Here is a 25,910-nt window from a genome sequence, read left to right on the forward strand (position 1 = left end):
AATAAGTTATTTTAAGATTCTCATAAAACATGTTGTTAACGGAAAATGTTAAGAAACCTTTTCATTCTAAGTTATTTTAAAATATATATTTTTAATAAATAAGCAGCGATACTGGCTTTGATATATAATTTATTGATCTTTAAGTAAACTACTAAAAGAAAATATGAATTTTTGTAGATTTTTATAGAATTTTTGGAGTGAGGTCGTGAAACAAGTATTAAAGCAAAAACTTGAATATTTCAGAAATTCAGCAGTTATAAATGAAAAGCAAATATAGATAGTCGATTTAGCCATGTCCGTCTGTCTGTCTGTCTGTCTGTCTGTCTGTCTGTGTGTATGTTGAAATCAGTTTTCAGAAGACCCCAGATATCAGCGAGATCCGAATTTTCATTAATTCTATTGGAAATATGATCGAATAGAACGCTATTTAAAATCAGTCCAATCGGTCCATAAATAACGAAGATATAAGTAAAAATCCGAGACCACCTCTGAAAATTTCATGAATAATTTACATTTTTCGTGCATGCTTATACAAAACAATAAACAAACAAAAACAAAACACAGTATCAAACGGTAAATTTTTTTGTTATTGTGATTTCTTGTTTATAAACACAAAGCAAAGAATGAACATGACGTTACGATACGTTGTTATTGGCTAGAAACATGAAATTAAGTATGTAGAGCCCGGATTAGACGAGAACACATTAAAGGGGACTTTTTGGTACTTTGCGTTCTACAAAAGGTACTTTTTGAATTTTCTATAATATTGAACCCAGAAATATGAAATTAAGTATGTAGAGCCCGGATTAGGCCAGAACACATAAAAGAGGACTTTTTGGTACTTTTTTGTTCTACAAAAGGTACTTTTTGAATTTTTTATAATATTGAACCTAGAAACGTGAAATTTAGCATGTAGGGCCTTGATTAGGAAAGAACCTATAAAAGGGGACTTTTTGGTACTTTTTCTTTCTACAAAAGGTACTTTTTGAATTTTTTATGATATTGAACCTAGAAACATGAAATTAAGTATGTAGAACCCGGATTAGGTCAGATCACATAAAAGGGGACTTTTTGGTAATTTTTCGTTGTTCAAAATGTACTTTTTGAAATTTCTATAATATTGAACCTAGAAATATGAAATTAAGCATGTAGAGCCCGGATTAATTTAGAACGTATAAAATGGGACTTTTTGGCACTTTTTCAGTCTTAAAAAGGCCTTGCCGTTTTACAATTGGTATTTTTTGATTTTTTGTAATAAAATTCGTACTGTTTTTAAACACATCATTGTGAAGGGTATATAAGATTCGGCAAAGCCTAATATGGAACTTTTACTTGTTTTAATATTAAATTTTTATATAAAATTTATAATCATAATCGATCATTTAAATTTGTTAGAGAGTTTGATTCTTAAAAAAAAACTTTTTATTTCAACTTGTATACTGCTGTTATTAAGTTAGTTATAAACACTTGATGTCCTATGTCATAAATATTTTTCAAGGAAAAGGACAATTGTAACTAAACAAAAATAATAATATTTAAAGAACTTTTTTCTAACATATTAAGTTTTATTGCAAACATTTTATTTTCAAATAGTTTTTAATATGTATGTATGACCTCCTAAATGATACAAAATAAAACATTTAAAACTAAAAACACTAAAAATCTGTGTTCACTCAAAAACATCAGAGTGAAAGTAATTAAAAAAACAATATTTAAATCCTGTACGTTTTAAATCAATGTCATTTAAACAGAAATACATTTGAAATAAATAACAGTCAAAAGAAACAAAAGCGACGTTTCCTTTTATAGCCTGCATTGCTTTGATGTTCTGCTTCACAGTCCAGTTCTTTTATTACACTGTGCAACAAGAAATATCAGCCTTAACGATTTTAACTTAAAATAAAACTAAATAGAATACATGATCCTTAAAAAGTTCGAGAAATTTTTGTAATAATTGTGGCCACAAATAGTGCAGCACAGTGTTATTTGCCCAAAGACAGGAATTGAAAAAACACCGCAAATGCAAGTACATATGTACACAGGATTATACTATATATGTGTCTATGTGTATAAATATTGATTTTGAACACTTGCCAACAACGACCTACTCCCTAGAAGACACCAAATGTTAGTGACAATGACACTACACTGCCATTATGATAAAAACCAACAACTGTCAGGAGAAAGAGAAATACATTCACAAAAATTATGCATTATTGTGACCACAAAAAAACAATTATTTCAAGTGTAGCGAGAGTGCACGGTAGGACAGAATGGAATTTTTTGGACATGGATATAGCCAAGGAGTATTCGAGTTTAAGTTTCTAAAAGAGCACTATTTACAAGGCATTTTGAGCTTACCACGTTTGTTAACTTTTAGACAACGGATGTGCATAAAGTTTAAATTGCGTCAACGAATAGTTACAATGTTGACAAAGTTGCGTGGTCTATATTACATTAAAATTAAAAAGACACATCTGTTTTGAGGTATCCTTGACCCAAGGACTGTTATTATAGAGAAAATCAAAACACATGTGAGTAGCCAAGTTATTGTGACACTCTTTCGATCAAATAAGCAATTTCACAACATAGACGGGTTGTAATTAAAGAACATTGGGTGCTACGTAGACATGCAAGTCCTCTTGGGCTCCCCTTCAATAGAAAAATATTTCTTGATAACTGCACTATATTCAACATGGGAGAGTGATCTAGACATAATCTTTTGATATATCTCCAATTCTACTGCAACCTGGACATTAAATGGAAATTAGCTCAAAATGAAAATAACGAAATAAAGAATGTAGAATTTCAATTAATTTAATGTTTTTGCCATTTTGGACAGAACACACTTTGCGAAACTAGAAATAGTGTATTCTGTGATTTTTTTAAGTACCATGCTATTATTCATTCTTTATATAGGCTTATATGTATTATATTATGTGCGGCATACATACTTCTATAAATTTGGACATTTTCGCGTTAAAAGTTTAGGTATTTTATAAGTCACATCAAAACTAAAGACGATGACACTTTTATTGTAATTGAAAGTAAAATATGTAAAGTTCTTAGTATCTACAAATTCAAGGATATATGTATGTATGTGCATATCTCTAAGTATGTTTGTATCTGCAAAAGTACATTCTTTATTAAATTAAACTTTGTATGAAAAAAGGACCTGAATTTATTTTTTTATTTCCTATTTAATTTCATGTAAATGGCTGGTAAAAAAGTTTAAGTTTTTTGTTACAAAGAGTAAATATGACAACAAGGTGACCCAAATTATAATATATGTATGTACGTATAAGTATATATGTATGCATGTAACCTTTAGGTCAATTTACATTGTGTGTGTATGAAAAGTTTTTTTTTTTTGTTTCCATAACATTAGTTAATCACATGCATGTGTGATTGTAAGTATTCCATACTATTAGGAGCTCGTTTTTATTTGTCCTTTTTTAGTTTAGCTTTTTTGTGTCTGGGCTTTAAAATATCCCTTTTAAGAGTGTGTGTATATTATAAGACCACTAACAATTGTCACCAACAGATAAAAATCTCTACTTTTTAGTGTTAGTAACGCCCCAATTATCAATGAATAGTGAAAGTTCAAAAAAATGTTATTGGATCATCCACTCATACAAACATAAATTTAATAACTTCCATTTAGTAGACCAAAGGTGTAGTTTAACATGAAAAAATAATAATGTTTTATAATATATGTATCTGTAGTGGGAACTTTTTAATCAATAGTTTCAGCACCAAGAGTGTACCGACCAATATTTCACATTAACCAAACAAATATTTTAAGTAATTCAAAGGTTTTTAACGCTTCACTGTTAGGAGTGCAAAATGACTACCTACCAACTACTGGTTATAGAATTTAAATAAATCCAATAAAAATGAATTCTTAACTGGTTACAAAAATAATAATTTAAGTCCGGTACTATCAATGTAAATACATACATATGTGTATCGAACAAAATAATAAGTTAATTACTATTTAATTAAACCAACATACCTGTTGCTGTTTTAGTAAATTTAACTTGTCTGCTTGTTAGCACGATTATGAGCATATATTTTCCGCTTCTAAAATGAAAAATAAAATTATTAAAATTGTTCGCCTACTGAATCTGCAAATAATTTATTTATCTTTAATATATGAATATTCAAAATGACTGTATCCTATTATTCATTTTCCGCTTAGTAGTCACAGACACAATTACATACAAATACTATGGATACACATGTATTTAAAAGCTGACCACATGTATGTATTTTGTTTATAAATATTAAATTTTTGCATAGTAATTTGTTTTCATTTTAATGAATGAAATGATATCAGCAAAAATATTGTTTAAAATACTAAAAAAAAACAGCTGTATTCATAAAGTTTATTTTGGGTTTATTAAGATCTTTTAGGAAAATTTCACGAAAATAGTATTTATAAATATCTTATAGCTTAAAATACACTTAATAAACCATTGATAAATGGAAGAATTATATTAAAAGTTCTAGTATCTCCTCATTTGACCGTAGTCCCCATACAAAGTCTCCTTCAAAAAATTTAATGTCAATAATTCTGTTATAAACTAGGAGAAATAAAAGAAGAAATAAAAGACGGATGTCAAAAATTTTCAACAGCCTTCGTCATTGGATTCAGAGAAGAGTATGTGACAAATTTTAACAAATGATATTGAAAATGCGAGATTGCGGGATTTATGTTTATATAAAACTTATTTGTACCAAATTTCATCATGATACTGGTGTTTATAAGTGTATTGTGGACATTCAAGTCATTTTCTGAAGGGGACTTTGTATGGGGGCTAAGGTCAAATTATGTCCATTCTTAACGAAAATCACTAGAACTATTAAGATTTATATAGAACTAAGTTTCGCTAATTTTTGTAGAGATAGTAGATCATTTAACATAATTATGAGGTCAAAAGGCCTCCAAATTTCATCAAATTATCTCAAAAATTGCGCCCTATAGAGTGCGCACAAGGTTTACATGGACACACAGACAGATGAACGGACGGACATAGCTTAATCGACTCAGGAAGTGATTCTGAGCCGATTGGTATACTTTAGGATCAATATCTTTTGGGTGTTACAAACATCAGCACAAGCGCGTAATAATTTCCCTACTATAGTGGTGTAGGGTATAACAAGTTTGTTTTTATTTAACTCGTCAAATATTTATAGAAATTTACACTTTATAAATTTTGAAAGCTTAAATAATAAACAAATAATGAACCGATCGTGTCTGTACACTAGACTGACCGATTCTTATATGGGGAGAAAATATGTCGAAATCTTGTTCGTCTGAACCCCACAGAACGATTCCCCTTTCCACATATTGAAAGGCCAAAATGCTAACATACATATGAAGCTATAACTCCAGAACGGTAAATAATAAAAACACGTACCTCGACACAATGACAATATTGTTCTTCAAAATTTATAATATATAAATAATTATTGTTACTTTAAATTAAACAGAGTTACAATAGCTTTTGTAAATGTAAATGTTATTAAAATTCCCCCAGGCCATTGACGTGTCTCAGAGCACTTGATTAGGAAATGTTGAAAAAATTAACTTATTTTGGACAAAATTCCAATAATATAATAATATTTACTCGAATATAAGTTTTTGTCCTATAAGAACCTGTTTTCAGCTATGATCAAAAATATTAATTTTTAAAACGGCAGTTTCAAAACTCCATTTTCAGTTTTTTCAAAACTTTGTTGAACAAATTTTAAAATTTTTGAAATATCACCGGGGGATTAATGGTCAATAGATTAGGAAATAAAACAGTGGAAAAAATAGGTCAATACCCCTTATAGTTTAGCTGTACCTGCGATTTGAATTCTGTGAATAACTATTTTTTTTTTTTTTTTTGCAACATTTTAGAAAATATGTCCTAATTCTGTACTGTTATACAATCTAAAAATATTTACAGAATATTATTTCCCTGATAATATAAAATATGTCCCTGAATTATATATAAATCGAGAAATCCTAAAGCGTAAACTTTGGAGGTCAAAGAAAATATTTTGCAAATATTTGGAAATTCTCATTGAAACATATCGATATATTATTTATTGGTTGGCCATATTTACTTAACTTTCGGGAAGAGAATGTGTCGGATAAATGAGAAGTGAGTGGGGTTGAATAGTGATATATGTACGGTATCTTATACAAGTAACACTATTGAATTACTCTTCCTTGTTAGGGTATGTTCAGAATGTGAGTAAGAACATGTCTTTGGCTTATTTGATGGATTCGTATTTCGGTCTACGCATTACGTCCCTAGGTGCTGTTGCCGAATCAAACGGAAGGGATGTATATATTGATTTTATTTAAATTCTTTTTATTCTGAAGAAGCCAAAAATACGGAAATAATTCCACTTTCGATCGGAATGGAATTCTGTGACAGGCCTGTATGTTATTCACCACGACATATTCGTATAAAATGCACAATTTGAGTTAATGTTGAATAATATAAAGTATATATGTATGTGTGAATTTGCGGAACAAAAATAATGAAAATGGTTATGTCTGCGATAAAAATAGAAAAATAGTTTATTTCTTTTGCATCGTACGGATTTTTTATGACTTTACTTAAATGTTTTGTACTTTTGGACTCTTTTGTACAACTACCTGAAACTTAATTGCTGCAATAATTACGCTACTTCTCCTTTTTGTTTTAATTATAATTTTACTCTATGTATTAATAATGTGTAAATGTATGAGCAGATACATATTCACATGTATGTATATACATATTTGCTGTACCCAGTTTGCAATTATGACTTATGTACATGAGAGCGCTCCAAGTTTGTATGAAGGAAAAAAATGTTGTCCGACAGGCCGCCCCCCTCTAGAATTGTTCTTAGGGTTGTAAAACTTAGTATGATAGGATAACGTTAACAGGTGCCGCAACGGCTTTGAAGATCCCAAGTGAATTTACAAAGGAACAAATTCAGTTTTTATTTTCAGTTTTTGCTCAACTTTTGTAAAGGAATCGTAATGTGCACAGAATAAGCATTTCAGAAAGATATAAAACACAAAAATTGGTTGAAAAATTTTAATGTTATTCCAAATTTCCAAGGCCATTGTCGAAATCACAACGATGCATTGTCAGAAATGACACAAAGCGTCATCAAAAGGACAACAATTTGTTGTTGTAATAACAACGATGCGTTTGTGAAATTTCAGAAGAACCCGAATATCTGCGAGATCCGAATCTTTGTAAAGGTTTCTATTTATAATGTGAAATGTCAACAAAATTCCGAAACAATCCATGAAAATATTACTGGTTACTAATCAGTGATTAGGTTTTCTGAAAATATTGCAGCAATTTTTTTCAAAGGTTTTTTTTCTCTTGTCCAGGGATTAGAATGGTTGAAAATTATTATAATTATTGGTTTAAAATGAACCCTAATAAGGGTCAGAGGCAAAAGTATACTATTCTAAAGGGTAGAGCAACGCTAAAAAAGAATCTGTCAGATGTTAAACCTTTATTTTAAAGTCGACAGATTGGACTTTCTGGCGACATAACTGATTTTATAAATGAAGAATTCTGAGGTCGGATGCGAATATAGCGTTATCCATTATCAATGTCTATTATCAATGTAAACTTCGGTGTCTGGGTTTTGACTTTTTTCAAATTTTGATGGCCTGTGTAATTGACCTTAGCTCCCATATAAGTGAGGTCCACTTCCAAAATCCATTAAACGACATCGGGACAAAATGTAACACGAATATGTTGTGTACATACATGCATTATGCACCTAAATTTTTTTCCGGATTGGCCCGTAATTGGTCATTGCTTCCATCTCGAAATCACTTAATCGTATATAACTTATGAATTAATAATGATATCGCCATTAAATTATATATGAATAAGTATACAAATCATTCTGAGACACCTTTCCGGATCAGTCCATTATTTGTTTATTTCTATAAATATTTAACGTGTTAATGAAAACAAGCTTATGGGTGAATGATATCTATGAATCGACATAGCAGAATATAGCACTCTAATTTGTTTTTTTCTGGAATGCAAATTTTTCATGGAAATTAAAAGAAAGAATATTCATAATATATTTACAGATAATGTATTAGTGTTCTAAAGTGGGGTTTCAAAACGCAATACAGTTTATATATGTATTAAATATGAAATATTTATTGAAATCAACCGTTTTGGTAATTTATCGAATCAAATTTGAGGTCATGAATAAAATGACTATTTATGAGTTTATATCGAAGCCTCCCTAAGGTACACCTGAATAAATCCTATAACATGTAACTATGTTCAAATTTAAGCGTACTTGTTACATAAATTTTTAGTTTAACACGTAACAACCATAAACGGCAAAAAGGCACATAAATGAATACATATATGTATTTGTAAGTACATACACATGTTTACATTTCGGTAACAGATTTTGTATGCTTTTTTAACCAAAAACTTAATTTTATAGCTATAAAAAGTAGAAATATATAGCTATGTTGCTTAAATATTTTCAGCAAGTATTTGTTAGTCCTAGTCCTTTTGAGATTATGTTCGGGAAATTTACTGCATATAATTTGTATATAAACTTTTTAAACTTATTTTTAGTTTATTTTATATTAATATTTAAATATATTTATTAATTATTATAAATTATTTCTAAATACGCAAAATTTCTATGTATTTTTGTTATTTCAAAGAAAATCAATTATTTTCTATTTATAATTTTTAGGATTAGGTTGAAATGTGACCTTTATCAATGCCAATTAGATAACAATCACGTGTCAAGTAGATACATACATACATAGATAAGGAAAATATTAAATATTATTCAGACATCATTCATCCCACATTACTTCGCATGATTTAATATTTACAAAGAAAAAATTGTAAACATTTGCTAGGATATGTGTAATTCTCGTATTACGAAGTTATCTAACAATATTTAAAAGCAAAAAATGCTCCTTAAATTTGAAAAAAGCCGGGAAAATCTTTTCTATAGTTAGTTCTAGAACGCCTCATCGAAAATACCACCTTCGGAAGTAGCTCTATGGATACGTTATTTTATCGATATAAAACACTTTTTAAATTTTATAATAAGTAATAAGCTATTAGATTGTAAGTGACCCCCGAACTCTGCCAAATACTCATAAATATATTAAATACAAAGCTCCAAAGTTCACAACTGGCTTAATAATAACACTGATTTTACACAGAAAATCAGTTCAAATATCGTTTAAGGTATTAATTACTCTTTCAAATTCTATAGAACTTATAACTATTCTGAAAATCTCCCTGATGTTCGATATTTGGTATTACGATTCAGCATAAATCGAAAAAATAATTAAACCGTAATATTAAATGACTAAAGACCTAAAATCATATATAGGTCCATTTTCCGAAAATCCCTTTAATAATAGAATACATGTTTTGATGGTCGGTTTAAAATAATTAGAAAGGCTTGCAGAATATTTATAGAAATATATTTCAGTAATTTCAGAGAGATAATTGTATGTGGTATCAGTTTATAACTAGTGACTGGATAATAATGTTTAGAAGTAGTTTGAAATCATATCAATACATACATTCAGACCTAATGGTGACATCTGTGTTTTGTTGAAAATTAAAAAAAATCAGCATTCTGTGACCCTTACTATTAGTGTCATCAATGATTAAACTAAAGAAATTCCAATTGCACTCACTTCTACGTATAAAAAATCAAACAATTTTGAATTATTAAAATAATATTTTTGACCTTCTGTTCGATAAACATAAACAATATTATAGACTTTGATATCCTTTACATACATAAATGCCTTTCACACTTTCATATACATATGTACATATAGTACATAAATATTAAGCTTCACGCAATATTTTTGAAATTGTGATATCATACCTTTCATTAAAGGTTTTTGATCAACGCTAATATTGGCGTAATTATTTTGTTAAAACTCCTTCATCTGCATATCTGCGGCCAAAATACCGATTTTAGGCGACATTTTTTGATAGACCGAAAACTGCTGAACATATTTCAAATCCGACTTAAGTATACTATTCTACAGGAAAAATTAAGATATATAAACTTAATCTGACAGAATTTAGATGCACTATAAATGCATAAGAGCAAAAGGAAAAAAATGCAATTAAAAACAAGTAAGAGTGTTATATTCGGCTGTGCCGAATCTTGTATACCCACCATCAAATCATGGCCAAAAAGGAATGCTTCCTTATAAATAAACTTTGATATTTAAGAATCCATGCTTTTATTATCCAAACAATTTTCTCATTTATTACATCTATGTATAGAGAAATTTTTGTCGAATTTTGTCGCTATACTTGCATTTTTAAGGTAGTAAAAAGCGTTTAAGTTATTTTCTGAGAGGGACCTTATTTAGGGGGGGACGTTTGGTCAATTATGGACCGATCCTCGTCAAATTTTCTAGAACGATTTTAGTTTAGTCTAGTAATGAGAGTTAAGCCATTTTCAGAAGGAGACGGGTTAATGTCAATTATGGACCGATCCTTATAAAATTTTACAATAATATTAAAGTTCCTATAAAATATGTTCGTGTCGAATTTCATCGCTATAGATGCTTCTTTTAGACAGTAATGAGCCTTAAAGCCATTTTCTGAAGGGGACCTTATATTTAGGGTCAATTATGGACCGATCCTTATAAAATTTTATAAAGATATTAAGGTTCCTATAAAATATATTTGTGTCGAATTTCAACGCTATAACTGCTTCTTTTAGTCAGTTATGAGCGTTAATGTCATTTTCTGAGGGGGGCCTTATATGGTGGATAGGGTCAATTATGGACCGTTCCTTATAAAATTTTACAATGATATTAAGGTTCCTATAAAATATGTTTATGCCGAATTTCATCGCTATAGATGCTTATTTTAAACAGTTATGAGCGTTAATGTCATTTTCTGAAGGGGACCTTATATGGGGGGTAGGGTCAATCATGGACCGATCCTTATCAAATTTTACAAAGATATTGAGGTTCCTAAAAAATATGTCTGTGTCGAATTTCATCGCTATAGCTGCTTCTTTTAGTCAGTTATGAGCGTTAATGTCATTTTCTGAGGGGGACATTATATGGGGGATAGGGTCATTTATGGACCGATCCTTATAAAATTTTACAATGATTTTAAGATTCCTATAAAAATTGTTTATGTCGAATTTCTTCGCTATTGCTGCTTCTTTTAGATAGTTATGAGCGTTAATGTCATTTTCTGGGGGGGACCCTTTATGGGGGATAGGGTCAATTATGGACCGATCCTTATAAAATTTTACAGTGATATTAAGATTCCTATAAGATATGTTCTTGTGTCGAATTTCATTGCTATAGCTGCTTCGTTTAGTCAGTTATGAGCGTTAATATCATTTTCTGAGGGGGACCATATATGGGGGATAGGGTCAATTATGGACCGATTCTTAAAAAAATTTACAATGATATTAAGGTTCCTGTAAAATATGTTCATGTCGAATTTCATCGCTATAGATGTTTCTTTTAGTCAGTTATGAGCGTTAAAGTCGTTTTCTGAAGGGGACCTTATATGGGGGCTAGGTGAAATCGTGGACCGATATTGCTCATTTTCAATACCAAACAAACTGCAACAAATATAAAATATTTGTGCAAAATTTCAGCTCGCTAGCTGCTTCCGTTTGGACTCTATCGTGTTTTCAACAGACGGACCGACGGACAGACGGACGGACATGGCTAGATCGTCTTAGAATTTAATAAGGATTCAGAATATATATACTTTTATGGGTCTTAGATGAATATTTCGATGTGTTACAAACGGAATGACAAAAACAATATACCCCCCATCTTTTTTGATGGTGGGTATAAAAAAAAAAACAAAACCTGATTTTATCATTCGTAAATATAATATTCAATGCCCTTAAAAAAATAGCGTTAAAATTTTTAATTTATTGTAATCCGTTTAGGAGTTATGATGGTTATAATGTTAGCTTGTGGTTTAATAATTTCCCATCAAACGATGGTGTTTTTCATCATCATCTCCGAATTTAATGAAACTCCACCCAATTAATGATCCATATATGACTTGTATATTGACAAATTTTGGGTCTTATAACTTTCGTGGTTTTCGAAATATAGCGTTGTAAAATTTCAAATCTGAAAATTTAAAGTCTCATCACATCTAAAGGGTTAATGATAAAATTTTGGTTTTTGCACCATTTGTCTCAGCAAAAAGCATACTTTGATTATGCACAACGAAAAAAAATTTTTGAAATATTTTTTGAAAAAAGTGCATCTTTGGATAATACTAAATGCACTTTTGAAGCGTTATAAAAGTGTGAAATTAAGCTCATTCTTATTGATTTTTCCTATAAAATTAATTATTTGAGCATGATTCCCTATAAATTCTGTAGTTTCTACTCTGTAAAAAATGTCGCTCAAAATCAGTGGTTTCCGCCTCAGATATGCAGAGGAAGGAGTTGGAATTTTGAAAAAATTATTACAGCATAGTGATCACATATACAAAAACCTTCTGAAAAGTTGTGATATCACAAAAACGGGAAGTATTTTGTTTTTTGAAACGAAGCCTAATAAATATACATACACTAGCTACACCCAGTGTGCTTTGCTACCCTAAAAACAATATATTGCAAGTTCGCCAATTTTTTCCAAACATCAATTTTGATTTTAATGTCACCTATGAAAAACTTGAATAATCTAATACATAGTTTCCCAAATATACGAATTTTTGTATTTAATTCATATAGAAGATGCCAAACCCCTATTGAAAGTCCGCTATTTTTCAAAGTTCCTCGTGCAAAATTTGAGGACTCTAGCTCTTATAGTTTACCATAAATACGAATTTCTGTATTTAATTCATGTGGGAGGTACCCCACCCCAAATGCTAGTCCGCCAATTTATAACCGAAATATTCACATGGTTGTCAAAGTTCTTCGTCCAAAATTGCGAATTTTTCTATATAATTCATATGGGAGGTATTAAATAGTCCGCCAATTTATTACACAAATGTTCACATGGATGTTAGAATTGCTCGTGCAAAATTTCAGGATTTTAGCTCTAATAGTTTCTCAGATATATGAGAGGTTCCACGCCCGCCCAATTAAAGTCCGCCATTTTCCCCCAAATGTTCACATGGATGTTAAAGTCCTTTGAAGATTCTAGCTCTAATATTTTCCCAGATAAACGAATTGTTGTGTTTATACATATGGGAGGTGCTACGTCCCCTATTGCTATTCCGTCTATTTTTTGTCCTAAATATTTATGTTGATACTAAAGTGGCTCCGAAAAAATATTTAGAACTCTAGCTGTTATATTTTCTCATATATACTAATTTAAGATTATCTTTATATAGGAGGTGACACACCCACTATATCTAGGCCGCTCATTTTATTTCCATATGTTCATATATCTGTCCAAGTTGTCCATACAAATTTTGAGGACTCTAGCTGTTGCAGTTTATGAGATATGCTACTTTTAATACTGACTTTGTATGTGGGCGTGGCACCTCGACCACTTGAATTTTTTAAATAAAAGGTAGCCTACAGTTCCTTCCAGACATACAGGAAGACGCTGTGAAAATTTCAAACAAACCCACAAACAAATAAACAATTTTTATATATATAGATATTTACAAATTAATATATTCTGCACAGAATATGTGTTTACCACATGTATTAAAGTTGCCACCATTTTATAATAAATAATTAGAAAACATGTGTATGTTTCATACAGATTTATTTATATTTATGTGTTAAAACCCCAACACACAATATTTTGAGACCTTAAACATACCCAGCAAAAACTCGATAATGGCTTGTACTTACATAACCACTTACTTTCCAATGACTACTTCTTACCGTCTGCATTTTTTTAACTACTAAATTACTAAAATTCGAAAACAATATGTCAAGGCTTAAAGGAATTATTATTATTATATTTATAAGTTATTATTATATTTATAAGTCATGCACACGGTATGTAGTAGGCATTGAAAGTAAGTACCTACAAACATTTCCCCGTTTTGTTGGATTTGTAACGCTTATTGGAGTTCGAATTTCTGTAAGACCTTGTTCGTTTCAGAGATTTCAAACAAATCTACAAATATTCCTATTTTAGAAAGCCTAATGTTTTCCTTGCTGAGTTCGACAATGTGAATAAATATCTATGTATTTCATGTAAGTATTTATTATTCATTTATTCATGTGCAAATTAAAAACAGAAATCTAAAAAAATTATGTTGTATCAATTAATAGTGTTTGTTGAAAAAAATAATAAAATGCAATCAAACGATTTGTCACTCAAATTTTTTGTAATTTTTTAAATAGTACAAGTATACTTTGATCTAATTTGCATAAAAGTTATAGTTGTTAAATTTCCGCTATGAATTGATACACCACAAAATTTTACTAACGCCATATGTAATTCATTTGCATAATTTCAAAGATATTAAATCAAATTTAATCATTACAAATTTCGACAGGAACATAAAGACACCCACTTAAGTGGTGTATATGTTATAAATATGTAAATGGTTCAGCGATTTAGGTATAGTTCATAGAAACACTCTTTACGACCCCTGAAATATTCGTTCGAACTTTTGTTTATTTCGTTTATATGTAATCGTTTATATGTAAGAATTTTGGGATAAAAATGTTGATATATAAGTGATTAAGAGGAATCTAAGGTACTATCATATATCAAGTAGGGACATTAAAATTTAAATGTTGGTGATATATTATATAGTCCTGATTTGGGCCGACAGACTCTTTTGCTCTAACAGCTCTTAAAACATATATTTTCTGAAATAACAAAGAATAAAGATCGAGACTGTTAGTCACACGAGTATACTTGAGGGATATAGAAACAAAAGAAGCAATCTCCATTTATTTCATGATCTTACAGACAAACTTTAGATCCGAATTGCCAGCAAACTTTTGAGTGAATTTGTTTCAAATTTGAACAGTTGTTGACTTTATTAATATTTGGGAGTTTATTTTAACCAACTATTTGTATCTTGTAAAATTTGTTAAAATGGCGTGTTTTTCTTAATGTTGTTCGTGTCAAGATAGTTTAAATAGATTACAAAGCTCGCTTGCACTTTAGTGAATAAACTGGAAGACCATTCGGCCCATTATGATACCCTTCATTCTAACAATTTTGTAATTCAAGAGGTTCCCAAAAAAGCACGATAAGCTTCAAATTACTGAATTTTGCAGAATATTTTTGAACATAAATATGGGCAATTCCATACGATTGTATGTGACATTTATCAAAATATGGATTAAAATAAGGCGATATCATACGTGACAAAAGTGTTTTTAAAGTACATGTAAATATTTACGAAAATCTGCGAATTGTGTAGGTGTATCTTTTTTTTAATTTCTTACACTATGGGTATATTTTTCATTCGTAATCCATAATTTTAAATAAAAAAATTAATATAATTTTATAGCGAAAAATTTTCAATACCGTACTTGACACATCGTATATGACAGATTTTTCTACTGATTCGTTTTAGGTTATATAATATATATTTTGGAAATATGTATATCTTGGGGTGAATAACTAATTATTTTTGTTCGACGAGGTTCAAATAATATGTACCTACCTTAAACAAGTTAATAAATGGTTACTAATTAGATTACAAAAACTTTGCGAAATAACTTGTTACAAATAAACCTACAAATATGTTATGAGATAGCTAGTTATTTTGGGCCGACTTTGTATGTAATACATACTATGTATAAAGCAAAAAATAAAAAATTCCTCGGCCGGGATTTGAACCCAGGAATCCAGTGGTTTTCTATGTTTCTCACTCCAGCCGCTTACTCGATGCTCCATTAACATGTTGCTTTTTGTAATTTTGAGAACGGCTTTTTACAAAAAAATATAAATGAATGTCATTTTGAAAAAAATAAACGGTATCCAGCAGGGCTCAAACAACGAACTCCCTGTTTGTTAAATGAACGCCCTAGACAAAATCTAAATTGTTTTGTTCTTTACCAGTAATAACATATTCAGCTAAATGAAATAATGTGGATGCTAATGAACACTCATTGTAATGTATGAAATAACTACTGAATCTTACCAAAAATTTCCGATTTTTTGCTGGGTGCATACACACTGTTGTTGAATTATCTTAAAAATGGGTTTTATTTTTTCAGTCGTGATTTACCTTTTCATGGAATTTGGATTAATAAAACCAATTGATCGCATAATGCTTTAAAAAATGTGTTCTCTCATTACACCATATGTACATAAAAACTATCATACACATACGTATGAAGTGTGTGTAATATGAATTTATGTATTTTAAAATTATTCCATAAATTTAATTAATTGTAGTGGCATTCGAGGACATACTTACATCCCTTATAAATATTTTGATAACCATTTTGGTCAAAAGTTACATAAACTGAGGAGAAATAAAAACATCTGGCGTTTCAAAATATGTATTGTACAGAAATTTGTCAACATTTTAAACTTTTAAGTGCAACACTGCATTATGTAGGAGAATTCTGTCTATATCATATCAAATCTCGAAAAAAAGGTAATGCAAATTAAAAAAAAAAAAAAAATAACAACAAATACTATAGTGAATTCCTGTTGATCATCTTAAGGTTAAATTGTGTCAAAGTGTTAAGATGAATAGAAATGTTAAATAAACACATACCAAATGTCAAGCATTTTGCCTAAAACAAATTTAACTTAAAACTTTGAATTATTTTACCAAACAAATATGCCACAAGACAAACTATTGTAATGAAGCCAAAACAATTTTTGAATTTTTGCCAAATTTAGTTCATTTTCTACAACTAAAGACAATTACTTTATTCTTTCTTTTTCTGTCCAGTAGTTTTTGGCAATAATTTTAAATTGTTACGAATGTAATGCCTCACTAAGTATGCTACATGCTTTCTGTTAATAATTTTGGGTCAGAGAAGTATAAAACTAAAATCAGTGCAAATACGTGTTAATAAAATGAAATTGTGCGTGTTTGTGGGGGTGTGTCAATTTTGCACTACCACCAATTAAGTTTTCTACACAACACACATACATACATATTATCACATGTACACCAAACATAAACACTCATTTGGAGTATTTATCAAACGATTTAAGCCAACAAAAGTCAACAGTTTGAAAACTTTTTTCCGACCCCCATAAAAAAATAAAAAAATAACAAGAAATAAAAAGGGAAACAAACAAATTCGTTGGTGTTATAATTTGGAATTTTCGTAGACGAGTTGTTTGATAGAAATGGACATATTATGACTGTATGTAGGAGTGCAATCCGAAAATTGCATTATATTTCACTGACATACATAAATACATATGTCATATACATATACATATATACATACCCAGCAAAAACATGATAATGACTTGTGTTTACTCAACAACTTACTTTTCAATAACTACTACATACCGTCTGCATTGCTTAGAATGAGTCTAGTAATAACTTACAAATAATATATTATGTAAGTACTTACTTTTCAACGTTGACATATTGTTTTCGAACTTTGGTTTTAACACAAACGAAAAATGTTTTTGCGAAAACTACTAATAGAAGCAGTGGGTGTCTCCTCGTAGACATTTGTTTTCTCAGAAACAAAACCACTTACTTACATACATAACTCCCTTTTTGGAGGCGATCGTAGTAAGTACTTACTTTACTCCCCATTTTTAAGAGAGCATGCTAAGTACTTGTCATTCCCGTGTTAAAATAATGACTTAAAATGCTATTGTGAAAGTATAGTTTAACATTTTAACCTCTTACTTTTCAATGTAAGTTGGAGCATGTCGGAAAGTAACAAGTAAGTACTTACATAATATATTATTTGTATTATTTGTTATTACTAGACTCATTGTAAGTAATGCAGACGGTATGTAGTAGTCATTGAAAAGTAAGTTGTTGAGTAAGTACAAGTCGTTACCATGTTTTTGCTGGGTTCTTAGTATAAGAAATCAAAATAATTTATTAAAAATTAAAATAGAAAAGTTGGCCAGAAAATTTTAGCAGTCAATTAAAAAGTTTATTGAATCAATTAAAAATTTAATTAAATTTATAAACTTAGGTTTTAAACAATGAAATAATTAAGATAAATAAAAATTGTTAAAGAAAATAAGAAAGAGGAAAACATGTTCATTGAAAATAAACCGACTGATAATTTTTTTATGTGTAAAGGCTACGTCATGCCAAAATTTTAGATATAGTTAATGTAAAAGATGTAGGACGGATTATATATTACCAACATCCGTTTTCGATCCGCGATTTAGGAAGATGTCATCCAGACCGATCAAACTCAAAGGAATGAAGGTTGGTTGTGAAACCTATTTCTGATAGTAAAGTGGCTCCAAGCTCAAACTTACTGCAAAAGTCATTAATAAATATCATAGATATGAAAAGAACACGTTCTGGGTTAAACCTAAGTAGACTCCATCTCAGAAAACTCAAATCAGTTATAGCCGGCCCTTGGCTAATGACTACATAGACCAAAAGTTTTAAACTTCCCTATAACGATTTCTGTAGAAGTCGTAACGATGAAGAAAACGAATAACTAGAACATCTGCTATGTAGAGAGTTTGGTCATCGAACACTCACGGACAATATCTATCTGTTAGAAAGCAATTTGGGCAACAACCACGTATTTATTAGAATAGGGAATTTGTATGATGGCAACGTTGACCAGATGGATTAGGGAAAATTGGTGCGATTTCAAAACGGTATCACAACGGATCCTATAAATGGACCCAAGTATTATAAAAATTGTTTATTAAGTGATAGGTATATTATAGATATATATTTTTGAAAAGGCCTTTTAATACTTCTTCGTATATATTTCAGTGTTTACTCAATAGTGTGCGTGTTTTTCTGTTTATTTGTCAAAACAGAGGGAATGAGGTTTGGTCAAGTAGTATCTAAGTCGGTCAATGTCAGAAAAAAAATGTCGCAATGCCGTTGGTCTATGAAAGGCACAACATTAAATTAGGATACAATTTACGTATACATATAGAAATCATTAAATTAAGTTTGAATACGAATATTTTCCTATTTTGCAACCAGACAATTTGACACGTAAACTAATGAAATAAAAGAAAACCTCAAAAAAGAAAATAGAACGAAACAAATGCCAATATCTAAGGAAAATGGTGGAAAAAGTACTTACTTAAATATCCCAATAAAAAATAATAAAGGATAATCGCAAATTTTATAAGCCTTGAAAACAATAATAAGAAATCGTATCGGAAATCTTACAGCTGGCTGAATGCATAAATGCCAACTCATTTATTATTGTTGAAAAATAAACCACCGATAGGAAGTAAATGTGAATTGTTCAATAACAATTTGAGCGGAAAAAAACTATAATGTTTTTGTCCTTAAAAAAACCACAACAACCATTGCAATAGAAGGCAAAGTTGTTAGTAAAATATCCTCTTACGATTATTTCATTTATTGCTTTGTAAAATATACATTTTTTATAACAAATAAAAAATTATGAAGAAACAAGAAATGATAGTCAGTATATAATACCCTAACCCAGTATAGGTACTTGGCCCACTTGTTAAAATGATGAATATGATTATAAAACGTATTTGTATGGAAATCTTATACTCAAGCTTGTGTTAATTCTATTGAGGTGTATAGAAGCAAAGATATCATCAACAGCAATCTTTAAACAAAATACTAAAAAATTCTTCCCAGAAAAATATTAAACATATATTATCAAAACTTTAAACTATTATCATTCATTCATAAAAATATATATTTATTATTTTCTCCAATGATTTGTATTAAACTCAACATCCTACCACTTAACAGAGCCCTTCATTCTTTGAATTATCAGCATTTTGTTCTTATTTTACTTCTGCTTCGTGTATTTCTATGATTTTAATATCAGCAGTTGTTCTAAATCAATTGAGTAAAAATAATGAGTTTTTCTTTTGGGAATTTTACTTTTTTTTTTGGTTACCAAAAGGTTGTTCTTTTTGTGTGAAAATATTCCACATTTGACAAAAAATAAATAAAATAGGTGGAAAAAATTCTTATTTATTTTTGTTTTGCTTATTCATCTATACACTCAAACAATATTTACCGGAAATAGAATAATTTATACGATAAACTGAAAGTTGGTTAAAAATTGGCCGACTCATCATGATCACCGCAATCAGGCAAGTTAAGTAGGGTACAAATATTTATAAACAAAACGACAAACCAAATTTACCAAGTGTGCATGACGTAGATTGAGGTGGGACTGGTTTTCGTACATCTGTCACAGATTTTCACTGCATGCTTAAAATTCACATATACCCCAATTAAATGGCTGGATGCAAGAGTAATATTTATAGCGGCCTCATGTTAACGGAAAACGGCGAAGACGGAAATTTGTCTTTTCACAGGAAAGGCAAAAATTTCTTAGTATACTGAACCCTGTTTCCTGGGCAAAAAGATACCGGTGTCTTACCGGTGACAGAGTTAAGTACTTAGGTGTAATGCTTGACCGGAAATTAAAATGGAGACACCACACAGAGGATAGGATCAACCAGGCACATCGGTGCTGGGCGATATGTAAGTAAACTATAGGCATGAAATGGGGTAATTAGACCTATTATAGCTTATGCTTCAATAATCTGGTGGGCTACTACTACCGGGAAGGCTATACACAATCATAGGACGTATTCGATCGCATACCAGACACAGAATATGTTGGAAACTTCGAAACACTGATCCCAGATAGAATGTCTTGGTCAAGCGGAGTATTATAGCAAATACCCGTAGGAATCCGTTTCTCCACGGATGGCTATAAATTAGGGGGATAAAGTGGGCCTGGGGTACTATATTGAAGATCCAGAAACAGAAAACATACCCCCGTTTACCTAATCACACGAGTTAACCTGACGAACGCAAAACCATTCCACGCAACGAAAGCTGAAACAAAAATATGGGAGAATCCCATGAGGGCTCTTGGAATAATGAAACGGTGGGTAGAAGCACAAAGATTCTATGGTTAGTACGATGGTACGTATTCTGAGTGGACAAACAGGATTACGGGAACAGCTATACACAATTCGACGTGCGATTTCAGATGAATGTAGAGCATGTGGAGAGGACAGTGCAACTCTGGAGCACTTTCTTTGCCACTGTCAGGCTTTCGTCGAAGTTAGATACAAATATCTTGGGAGTGATACCATTCCGGATATAACATCCCTCACGAACACTTATTGAATATTGAAGATAATACATTCAGTTAACGCAATGTTTTTTAAAAACAAAAATTTGTCTTCCATGAAGAGGAGCGCAAAATAGACCTGTATGTGGCCATGCTCTATTTCTTCGAATTCGAAATTGACCTAACCTAACCTTTTCTTAGGCACGGCGAATTGACAAAACAAAGTGAATAAAGACAGCCCGTTCAACGGATGTAGCATTGAACATGATTCCTAAAGCTATTTATTTGAAATACAACAGAAGAGTCATAAATGACTCGAATGCGATCAAAAATTTCAAAAAATGTTGACTGTGATAGAACCAATTTTTTCTAATGTTACATACATAAGCAAAAATTTAAATAACCTCACTATTATAAACACGTAAATCTCTCAACAAAAACTAAAATAAAAAGCTAAATGATTTGTTCTCTTTTTTTTAAATTCGTATAGATTTTATCTAAAATTTTCATTCGAGTGTAAGTAAATATTTAATCCACGAGTGTACGATTACAAATAAGAGTGCACATTCATTTCGTTTTCTTAATGATGAAATCTGATTAAGAATTCACTGATGTGTGCGGTTGAGTGCGGTTGGTTCCAAGTGCTGTTAAACCCATATCAAAAGATAATAACATCTGTGTATTTGCGTAAACACATATGTATATTTGCTAACGTAAATTACACATACATATATGTATATTTATGTAGACAAACAAAAAGAAATGTCAAAAATTCCTGCTGAAATTTTATCAATTTAGACAAAACGAGTAAAAAAGAGTAAAATTCATATGAACATTTCAATCTACTTCTTGTAGACAAAATCAATTTGTTCTTATTCATCAGAAATGCTATTAATTATAATTAGAATTTCTAAGAAATTATATTTTTGCTTGTATTTTACAAAAAATACAATTAACATTATAAATTTCATGTAATTATGTTCTCTTGTCTTGTGGATTTTCTAAATGTTTAACAAGTAATAGTGTTATATTCGGCCATGCCGAATCTTCTATACCCACCATAAATCATCCTTATTAATAAACTTTATCGAAGCAATTTCCTCATTTATTAGATCTATGTTGAATTTTATCATCATATGTCAATATTAATATGAATATCAGGTTATATTTGGAATAGTGCCTTTAATAAGGGCTTAAGTATGGACTGTGCTCTTCCGAATTAAAATATGAATTTTTTTGGTCCAATTTTTATAACCATAAACTATTTTTTGTAAGAGTGGTTATATGGAGGGTAGAGTCAATTATGGACCTATCTTCATCGGTTTATACAATAATTATTTGTAACGAATTTCATCTCTGTACTCGTATATTTAATTCAGTCATGAGGTTTAAAGGAAATTTCTGAAGGAAACCGATAATGGGGGGTTGGATCAGTTATCGACCGATCCTCAGTTGAAACATTTTAGTTCCTATAAAACTACCGTAATTTGGATCCATAAATAAGCGTTAAAGTAATTTTCTGGAGTACTTGTTTATGTTGAATTTCATATATGTATCTAGTCATATTTTAATGTCAGTAATAAGCGTTAAAGGCGCCCTTATACGGAGGGTGGTGTCAATAGTGGACCGATCTTCCTAAAATGTAGAACTATTTTTGTTCATAAAATATTGTTTATGTCGCATTTTTGAGCCAGTAATGAGCTTTAAAGTAATTTTCTAAAGGGGACCTTATATGGAGGGTACGGTCAATTATAAACCTATCCCCATAAAACTTGATAAAGAGTTTTTGGCTAGCACAAGATTTGTTTATGTAGAATATCACTGCTATAATCGCATTTTTAAATGAGCAATGAGCGTTAAAGTAATTTTCTGAAGGGGACCTTATATGCGGGGTAGGGTCAATTATGGACCCATCCTACTAAAATTTAAGAAAATGATTTTAGTTAATATAAAAGTTTTTTATGTCGAATTTTATTGCTATATATGCTTCTTAAGGTCAGATATGATTTTAGTTAATATAAACCTTTTTTATGTCGAATTTTATTGCTATATATGCTTCCTAAGGTCAGATATGAGCATTAAAGTCATTTACTGAAGGGGCCCCTATATGGGGGATAGGGTCAATTATGGGCCTATCCTTAGACAGTTTTACAAAGAGATTTAGGTTCCCATAAAACATGTTTGTGCCGAATTTCACCGCTATAGATGCTTCTTTTAGCCAGTCATTAGCGATAAAGTCATTTTCTGAAGGGGGCCTTATATGGGGGCTAGGCGAAATCGTGGACCGATTTTGCCCATTTTCAATACCAAACAAACTGCATCAACTAAAAGTAATCGTGCATTTTAAAAGTAATTTCAGCTCGCTATCTGCTTCCATTTGGATTCTATCGTGTTTTCAACAGACAGACGGACGGACATGGCTAGATCGTCATAGAATTTAATAAGGACCCAGAATATATATACTTTTATGGGTCTTAGACGAATATTTCAATGTGTTACAAACGAAATGACAAAAACAATATACCCTCATCTTTTTTGATGGTTGGTATAAAAACTACATAAGAATTTAGTTAGAATCGTCGTATTAAGTATTTTTGTGTGATTTGAAGTACTGAAAAAGACCTGAAGAAGTGATGATTTTAACACAGTCTTATCAAAGGAGGGATGTCTTTTTTATTTGATTTCAAATTCACTTCTTCTGAAGTCATTCTCAAGAAGTAAATTTTATGCTCTTTTTGGGAAGTTATTCTGAAGTAAAATTGTAGTATTATAGAATGCAACTAATTTGACTTAAATAATATTAACATTAATAAGGGAAATAGACACATTTCCATAGAAGGTAAGAAAATCACTTAGCGCTACTTTAGAAGTGGTGATAAATGTTCTTCTTTGGAAGTACTTCGTTTTATTTTTGCTGGATAGGAATATTCAAATAGTCAAAATACCAAAAACTCAGTTAGTATATATCAAGTCCACGAAAGTAATCATAACAGTAGACAAATAAGTTGATCCCTAGTAAAAAGAACACACATGAAGCTATATATGCATTGTCACAGAAAGAACTTGAGGGTTAAAACATATTAGATATGTATATTATTACATCAAAAATGGCTTTTGAAATTCAAAGTCAGGGAATTTTCACTTATATTGTAATTCCATAACGGTTTATGTATGTATTTATAATCACACAAATACGTTAACATTTATTTATATACATATGTAGTATAGTTTAGATTCAAACAAAGATTAAAAACTTTTTCTCTAACATGCCTTTACACTAAATACTATGTAGTCTACAATTAAAAGTTTTATGATGAGCTTTCCTTTTGAGCATTTTCCTTTTTTGCAATTGACATCATGGAAAATTATACACACACATACATACATATATACATACTTACATATGTACATATGTATTTAAAAAAGGCGGGTCCAAAAAAATATTTTGTTCAGTATTTAAAGAAATTTACAAGAGTATATCATTTAAGGGGACTAGAAGCAAAAGTGGCTTGATTTGCTGAAACTGCATGACACTAGAACAACAACTGTAAGAAATAAAAATTTAAATTACTTTTAGAAGGAATAATAAATAATATTTTTTGGGCCATTCTAATTTGGAAATGCATCCTTTTGCAATTTCACGTAAATATACATACATGCGTATTTTTTTATTATTTGTTCATTTGTCAGTTGATTTGTAGATGATGCGTTCGTTGGTACTTTTTTTTTTTTTGTTTAAAAAGAACTTCAAGGTTTTGCAAATATTGAAAGTGAAATGAGTTTGTTAGACTTAAAAGTTGTTATGTACTTTTTGGAAACATGCATCAAAAGTTTAAGAGTGAAAAAAATGTAATTGGATTAAAATAGGAGGCATGCTAGTTAGAATTTTGAACCCTGAAAATGTAAATGAAAAACGAGGAATGTGTATTAAATAATTTTTACATATTTAGATTTTCAAATCTAGAATTATGCACACAGATTTTATTTCTTTTATACAGACATATTTATCTCTTTACTTTACTTTTCTTATCATTTCAAAACTTTTTTATTATCTAATTAGAAGAGTTTTGTTTATCAAAGTAACTAAATAAGTAAAAAAGAAAAACAGTAATACCAAGGGACTTAATCGAGAAAAATATACGTAATTTAATGAAGAGTTGTCTACAACATTCGTAAGACAAATGCAAGTAAGAATCTTAAATAATTCGATTGCGAAATGGTAAATAAATTAATGTAAATATTTAAATTTATCATAAATAAATGTTTTTATTTAGTACAATGAGTGAAGATTCTTTAACACAATTATTTCATAATACTTTTAAGAGATTGTATTAAAAATACCACTCAAGTCTAAAGGGGACCATAACTGGGCGATTTCCTATGTTTAAAAAGCACAAGAAAATTGTAAAATTTTAATGGCATTCATGAATGGATCCTGGTTTTTAGTTTAATAGTTATATGGTTCTTATGCCAAATAAGGACTAGCCAATCGAACAGTCTTGATAACAGAATATCTTAAGTTCTATTTTTACTTAAGCTAGAAAGAGCTTGAGGAAAAATTTATATGGTTTTGAAATATTTATGATGTTTAATAGCCAGCATCTGGTGTTTGACACATCTAAATCAATTCGGTAGACGCAATGAAATAGCACGGCGATAATGGTGTCCTCATGGATATATGAGAAAACTATGATTGTTGACTTTAATCAAAACTA

At 30.1% G+C, this 25,910-nt stretch overlaps 1 protein-coding gene across 18 annotated transcripts in view; it reads right to left on the reverse strand.

Moving 5' to 3' along the window:
• LOC119616084 (transient receptor potential cation channel trpm) overlaps window positions 1–25,910 on the reverse strand; it is a 236,896-nt gene that overhangs the window by 169,413 nt on the left and 41,573 nt on the right. For all 18 annotated transcript variants that reach the window (XM_037972276.1, XM_037972258.1, XM_037972249.1 and 15 more), the window contains exon 3: window positions 4,016–4,083. The gene's annotated coding sequence lies outside the window, so the exon portion shown is untranslated. The remainder of the gene's footprint in view (window positions 1–4,015; window positions 4,084–25,910) is intronic.

This window comes from Lucilia sericata, unplaced genomic scaffold, assembly GCF_015586225.1.
Source record: "Lucilia sericata isolate MDLA Ls3-8-SP2 unplaced genomic scaffold, ASM1558622v1 Contig000002F_arrow, whole genome shotgun sequence".
Lineage (NCBI taxonomy): Eukaryota > Metazoa > Arthropoda > Insecta > Diptera > Calliphoridae > Lucilia > Lucilia sericata.